Raw genomic sequence first — 7,344 nt, forward strand, 5'->3', positions numbered from 1 at the left:
TTTAGTCTGAAGTCGTAATCTTCACCAGTTGAAGGAGAACTCCTGTACTTAACATCTCATCTCCTATAGGGGATAAGTGTCTGATTGCAGGGGATCTGACCGCTGGACCCCCCCAGTATCAACTGTCTAACACCCCAGCTGTCTCCATGCATAGAGCGACCTACACTTCATGCATGGATTACTGTCGACCATGACATGAAGCGGTGGCCTATACACCCCTCAATGTATCTCTATGGGAGAGCTGGAGATACATGAAAGTTGTATCTCTCACTCTCCCATAGACATACAAGGAAAGGCATGTTGGCCACCGCTTTGTGCCTTAATCAACAGTAATTCATGCGTAGACCGGAAGTCCCTCTGTGCATGGAAAGAACTGGGTGCCAGGCAGGAGTTCCAGGGGGGTCCCAGCGGTCGGACCCCCTTGTGATTGGACACTTATCCCTTATCTTGTGAAGAGAGGATAAGATGTTCACCTGAGTTCCCCTTTAAGGTAGCCATTTCAATGCAGTTTCCTGGAGTCTAAAGCTAAGTTTCTACTTTTTTTTTTCATCAGTAAAAATGCACAAAAAATCATAAAAAACTGCCACAGTTTTTTCCGCATTTTGGTAGCTTTTCTGGCATTTCTTCTGGTGTTTTTATTTATGTGTGAAAACAGCCAATTCTGTACCCTGTGGCAGTTTTTCATTGCCTCCAGGGCAGGGTACTTGCATCTGATCCACAGAGTGTAAAGAGGTAAGTAGTGATAGTATAGAGCACCGATGTATACTATAAAGGAGCAAGGACTCCCGTCACTATACTGACAGGACTCCCTGCTCCAAGCAGGGCTGATCTGTGCCTGCACAGCTGATGTTGAGCAAGAGATATACAGCATATATCCCCTGCTCAGCATGAATTTACAGTAAAGCAGCAATGTGTTTACATCGCTGTACTACTGTTACCCTTTACTGGTAGCCTGCAGGTAGCCTGCCAGTGTAAACGTACCTTAGGGGTACGTTCACACGGGTGGATTTTCCGCTGCGTATCTGCTGTGGAAAATCCACTGTGGATTTTGCTACCATTGACTCCTGCAAATCTGAAAATCTGCCTCTATTGCGGATTTTCTGCTGACCCACTGAAGTAAATGGTAGCAAAATCTGCAGCAGATACGCAGCGGAAAATCCGCAGGTAATTCGCTCAAGTGAACGTACCCTTAAACTAGAATTCCACTAGTTTTTTGGGGGGCCACAGCCAGATGTTAGCAGGGAGTCAATAGGGAATTGCAATTTTTGTGGACAGAGACCAGGGAACAATGTATGTAATTCATAATGGAACTAAATGGAAATGAATTAAACATTTACCTTACATTTAACATTTCTGATTTTGCAGTTGAATTCCTGGACCTACAGATCAAGATTCAAGAACATCGTCTTATTACAGATCTACATCGTAAAAAGACAGCAACCAACAGCCTACTCCACTTCTCTCCTTTCCACCCGTTTCCACACACGTTGAGGTATACCCACCGGTCAGTTCCTGAGAGCGAAGAGGAATTGGAATACAGTGGAATCCTTCAAACTACAATCCCAGGATCTGTCTAGGAGATTCTGTAAACGTGGGTATCCCAAAAAGCTAATTTCCCGGGCTTACCAGAGGGCAGCTGGATCAAGGAGGGAGACATTGCTGATGCCTGCTGTAAAGACACCTGACGACAAACTTTGCATAATTTCAACATACCATAATCAATGGAACCAAATGAAGTCCATATTTGAGAACCATTGGAATATTCTCAGGTCTGACAATAGAATTCATGCAATTATTCCTGAAAGACCATTAGTGGTGTCCCGGAAAGCTCCCAATTTACGCGACATCTTGACACGCAGCCACTTCCAAAGACCTACTGTCAATATAGGGAGAGGAATGAGGTACCAAGGTTCATACGCGTGTGATGATTGCAACATTTGCCAGCACATGACAGCCACAAAGACTTTCATTCATCCCAACAGTGGCAAACAGTACCAGATCAGGGGATTTATCAACTGTAATACCAGCAAGGTGGTGTATGCATTGACCTGTCCATGCCACAAAATTTATGTTGGCCAAACCAGCCAGCAATTGCTAAAATGCATATAAAAGCACTTATCCACCATCGCACTAGCTTGGAGAGATGCTGCCCAGGATAGAGCCTTAACATCGGTTGCCTTACATTTTCATCAACACCATTCAGGGCGTGTGGCCGGGCTAAAGGTCGTGGGATTGGAGAGAGTCATGACAGACCCTAGAGGGCGACGAATAAACTACTTCAATGCGAATCCAAATGGATATATGAACTGAAATCAGAAGCACCTAGGGGGCTCAATGAGGAACTCTTGTTCACAGGATTCCTGGGTGAGTAATATTTTATAATTTCCTTATAATTCTTTCAGTTATTGGAATTGGGTCATTTTTTGTATTGAATGTGTAGGGTGTCACTAGCTTTGGTGTTCACTTTTTATGTGTAGGGTGTCACTAGCTTTGGTGTTCACTTTTTAGTCACACTTTATTATTACTTTTTTCATTCTCCCTCCTTGCACAGTTTATTTGGCACTATGGGTTGTTTTCACATTCACGTCACGGTTTATTCTTCCCTCCCCCCCATTTTTCCTCCCTCCACACCCAGATGGTTTATTCAGCCTTATACTGTTGCTCACAGATTGTACACACTGCATGCATACTAGATATTGGTGTCCACTAGTATCCATGGAACTTTCCTCCCTACACACACATTATTGTTTTAATTATTTATTTTTTATAAAACATGTATATTTCCTTATTCAGATAACTCACACTTACTTGGGCTACCCTGGTGATTAACCCACTAGCGTTTGACTATTGGACCCTACTCGGAACAACCCTGAAGAGGCTCCTGTGGATCTTTGGGAACCTTCCATTATCCATCGTCCTTGTCATCCATCAATTGTGTCGCTTTTGGCCCCCTTGTCCATAATCTGGGGATTGATGGACCTATTTATCACCAATACAAAGTGGATGACTATTCAGGCTCTGTATATTTAGATCTTGTATATATACATGTTTTTCATGTATAGTAATAGATGAACATTATATTTTTTCTTGACATATTTTACTATTATTTAAATATTTGACACTTGTTAGTATTTATATTGTCCAATTAGTGGAATAATTTTTTCGCTATAGGTTAGCCCTCAATGAACGCAGCTGATGTGACCGAATGTTATGCCCCAGGTTGCCCCGCTACCCCAAATAGTCCTGCCACCCAGATTAGTCTAGTCCTCTTCGCCCCCTTTAGGATTCCACACTTTATCAGGTCCACTGACGGGGTCCTGACAGGTCTCCGGTTTGCAGTATAGTCCCCCTTTAGCACGGTAATCCATGCATCAAAATCTCTTAAGTAATTATTTGCATAATATTAGTTTATTCTCTTTCTATACCAATGTGTCCTTTGCACATGCGCCGTCCCCCTGTTCCTTTATTTAGACTTGCGACTCTTGAAAGGGCCGCAATCCTGTCAGCGCCTCCGGCGCATGCGCTATCTTCCTTGTGTACATTTGCGACCATTAGGAGGGCCGCGATCCTCTCTGCATCTACGCTTGTGATTTTTTTGTTCTATAAATCTGCACATGCGTGGCAACATAAGTGCACGAGCGATACTGGTGATATTGCGCATGTGCGTATTCTTGTGAGTGTCATACTCAGCTGGCACATGTGCAATGTGTATTCACTGCACTTGATGCATCACAAGTCCTAGCGCATGCGCTGTAAACCATTGATTGGCCGGCAGCGTTGTGGGGAACTGACAAGGATGACCGCTTCCGGTCCATGGACACGTGATCTGGTACCTTTACTTTATTTCCCTTTTTCATTTTACTTCTCTTTGGAGGGCGACTTTATACTCTGCTTGCGGAGACACATTTACACTCATTATTGTCAGGGTCTGGACTGGTATGCGGGGAGGACACGGGAGTGGATCCTCTGTGTCAGTGAGGCGATGGCGTGGGCCGTACCAGGGGAACGGAATCTTAGGGGTTACTGGTTTTCACCAGAGCCCACCGCAAAGTGGGATGGACTTGCTGCGGCAGGTAACCCCCAGGTCGTTCCACCCGATAGCGACTCAACCTCACTGACAGCTGAGACACGCGCGGTACACAAGGACAAGGCTAGGTCAGACGTAGCAGAAGGTCAAGGCAGGCGGCAAGGTTCGTAGTCAGGGGCAACAGCAAGGGGTCTGGATACACAGGCTAGGGATACACACAAAATGCTTTCTCAGGGCACTAAGGCAATAAGATCCGGCGAGGACAGGAAGGGGAAGTGGGTTTATATGTGTGGGAGTGATTGGGAACAGATTGGACCAGGCACTAATTAACAGTGCACTGGCCCTTTAAATCTGAGTGACCCGGCGTGCGCGCCCTAGAGAGTGGGGCCGCGCGCGCCGGGACTGATCAGCAGGAAACGGGATGTGACCCGTGGGCAGGCATGTCCCGCTGCGTGGATCGCATCCCTGCTGGAGGAAACAGAGCAGCGAGTCTGACCGGGGCGCTGCAACCAGGAGGTGAATGCCGCGAGCGTTCCGTGGGAGGAGAGGGACCCGGAGTGCTCAGCGTGACAGTACCCCCCCCCCTTGGGTCTCCCCCTCTCTTTGGAACCAAGGAATTTGTGGATGAGTTCCTTGTCCAAAATATTGGCCTCAGGCTCCCAGGACCTCTCTTCAGGACCACAATTCTCCCAGTCAATTAAAAAAAATCTTTTACCTCGGACAACTTTGGAGGCGAAGATCTCCTTCACGGAGAATACATCAGAGGATCCAGAGACAGGAGCAGGAACAGTGACCTTGGGAGAATAGCGGTTAAGTATGAGAGGTTTGAGAAGAGAAACATGGAAAGAGTTGGGAATACGAAGAGAAGAAGGAAGATGGAACTTGTAGGAGACAGAATTGATTTGATTTTTGATTTTAAATGGCCTGAGGTACCGAGGACCAAGCTTGTAGCTAAGGACACGGAAACGGATGTATTTGGCAGAGAGCCACACTTTGTCACCGGGGGCAAAGACAGGAGGAATTCTTCTCTTTTCATCAGCATGTCTCTTCATGCGAGATGAGGCCAGTAAGAGCGACTTTTGAGTTTCCTTCCAGATAGAGGAGAAGTCTTGTGTCAATTCATCTACGGCAGGAACTCCAGATGAAGTGGGAAGGGGGGGGGGGAAGCGGATGACGGACGATTTGAAGGAAGACTAAGAATTTTTGAAATTGTAAAATTGTACGAGAATTCAGCCCAGGGCAGAAGGTCGAAGATAGAAGATGAAGATAGATCAGTGATGAAGTCCATAGCTACATTGGACCACAGCTGTTCAGGCACTGGCAGATGAAGGAGAAGACCAGCAGGCTTCTGGCATGGAGTTTTTTCACGTGCACACACTGTACAGGCCCGTACGAAATCGGTCACATCTTTCTCTAGGGAAGACCACCAATAGTGTCTGGCAATTAACTGTATGGACTTTTTGTTCCAGCATGACCAGCCAGAAGGGAGGAATGACCCATTTGAGAGTCTGAAGGCGAAGACGTGGAGGAACATAATTTTTTCCCGGAGGGATTGACACCAGAGAAGCAGGAGCAGAGGAGATAAGACACTCTGGAGGTATGATGTGCTGAGGAAGAGCTTCGGATTCAGAGGCATCGGTGGAACGTGATAGAGCATCAGCCCTGACATTCTTGTCCGCAGGACGAAAATGGATTTGAAAACTGAAACGGGCAAAAAACAACGACCATCTAGGCTGGCGAGGATTTAACCCCTGGGCGGATTGAAGATAAGACAGATTTTTATGGTCTGTGTAGATGGTGATTCCAGAAGATGTCTCCACTCTTCAAGTGCCAACTTAATGGCCAATAGTTCACGGTCTCCTATAGAATAGTTTTTTTCAGGAGGAGAAAACGTTTTGGAGAAAAATCCGCAAGTGACGTTTTTTCCCACTTGTGAAAGCGGCCTTAAGGCGATTAAAAGCTTCATCCGCTTTGGAAGACCAGGACCTCGGATTCGCGTTTTTCTTAGTCAGTGCCACAATAGGATCAACGATGGTGGAGAAGTGAGGATTGAACTGATGGTAGTAGTTGGCGAATCCGAGGAAGCGCTGGATAGCACGAAGTCCAGAGGGGCGAGGCCAATCCAACACCGCAGAGAGTTTGTCAGGATCCATTTGAAGACCTTGACCGGAGACTAGGTATCCCAGGAAAGGAAGTCAGCTGCGTTCAAAAAGACACTTTTCAAATTTGGCGTATAGATGATTTTCAAGAAGGCGCTGAAGCACTTGACGGACATGGAGCCGGTGTTCCTCTAGGTTGGAGGAAAAAATTAGGTTGTCATCTAAGTAGACAACAACGCAGGTATACAGAAAGTCCCGAAAAATGTAATTAACAAAATCTTGAAAGACTGCAGGGGCGTTGCAAAGTCCAAAAGGCATGACGAGATATTCGAAGTGGCCATCTCTTGTGTTAAAAGCGGTTTTCCACCCATCACCTTCACAAATTCTGATGAGGTTATAAGCGCCCCTAAGGTCAAGTTTAGTAAAAATTTTTGCTCCGCGCAGACGGTCAAAGAGTTCCGAGATGAGAGGCAGAAGATGGCGTTTTTTTACTGTGATTTTATTAAGGCCACGATAGTCTATGCAAGGGCGTAGAGATTCATCTTTTTTGGCAATGAAGAAGAATCCAGCTCCGGCTGGAGAAGAAGACTTCCTGATGAAACCTCTCTTAAGATTCTCCTGAATGTATTCGGCCATGGCCTGAGTCTCTGGAGCGGAGAGAGGATAGATTCTGCCAAGGGGCGGTGTGGTACCAGGGAGCAAGTCAATAGGGCAGTCGTAGGGTTTGTGCGGTGGTAAGACCTCCACCTGCTTCTTACAAGAGATGTCAGAATAGTCCTGATAGGCCTCTGAAAGGCCAGGCAATGGTGTAGTGATGGGGACTTGGCTGCTAGGTAAAAACTTAAGGTAGCGTTTGTGGCAGGAAGAGACCCAAGTTTTAATGTCACCAGAGGTCCAGTCGAGGGTAGGAGTGTGACGCTGGAGCCAGGGCAAGCCAAGAAGAATTTCAGAGGTACAGTTTGGCAAAACAAAGAATTCAATTTTTTCTTGATGGAGAGCACCAACGGTCATGAGCAAGGGTTCAGTGCGGTAACGCACGGTGCAGGCCAGATTTTCTCCGTTTACAGACGAAATGAAGAAAGGTTTGATGAGACAGGTAATAGGAATATTGAATCTGTTGATGAGTGAGGCTTCGATAAAGTTTCCTGCTGAACCTGAGTCCAGGAAGGCCACTGCAGAGAAGGAAGAATTAGCGGATAGGGAAATCTGCACTGGTAT

General features: G+C 46.2%; 1 long non-coding RNA gene across 1 annotated transcript in view; it reads left to right on the forward strand.

The window, feature by feature from the left end:
- Nucleotides 1-5,162, forward strand: part of LOC130284342 (uncharacterized) — a 55,177-nt gene extending 50,015 nt beyond the window's left edge. The window contains exons 3-4 of the long non-coding RNA XR_008846988.1: nt 1,366-2,364; nt 2,794-5,162. This is a non-coding gene — a long non-coding RNA (uncharacterized LOC130284342). The remainder of the gene's footprint in view (nt 1-1,365; nt 2,365-2,793) is intronic.
- Nucleotides 5,163-7,344: the final 2,182 nt, after the last annotated feature.

Source organism: Hyla sarda, chromosome 8, assembly GCF_029499605.1.
Source record: "Hyla sarda isolate aHylSar1 chromosome 8, aHylSar1.hap1, whole genome shotgun sequence".
In the NCBI taxonomy this organism is placed as follows: Eukaryota; Metazoa; Chordata; class Amphibia; order Anura; family Hylidae; genus Hyla; species Hyla sarda.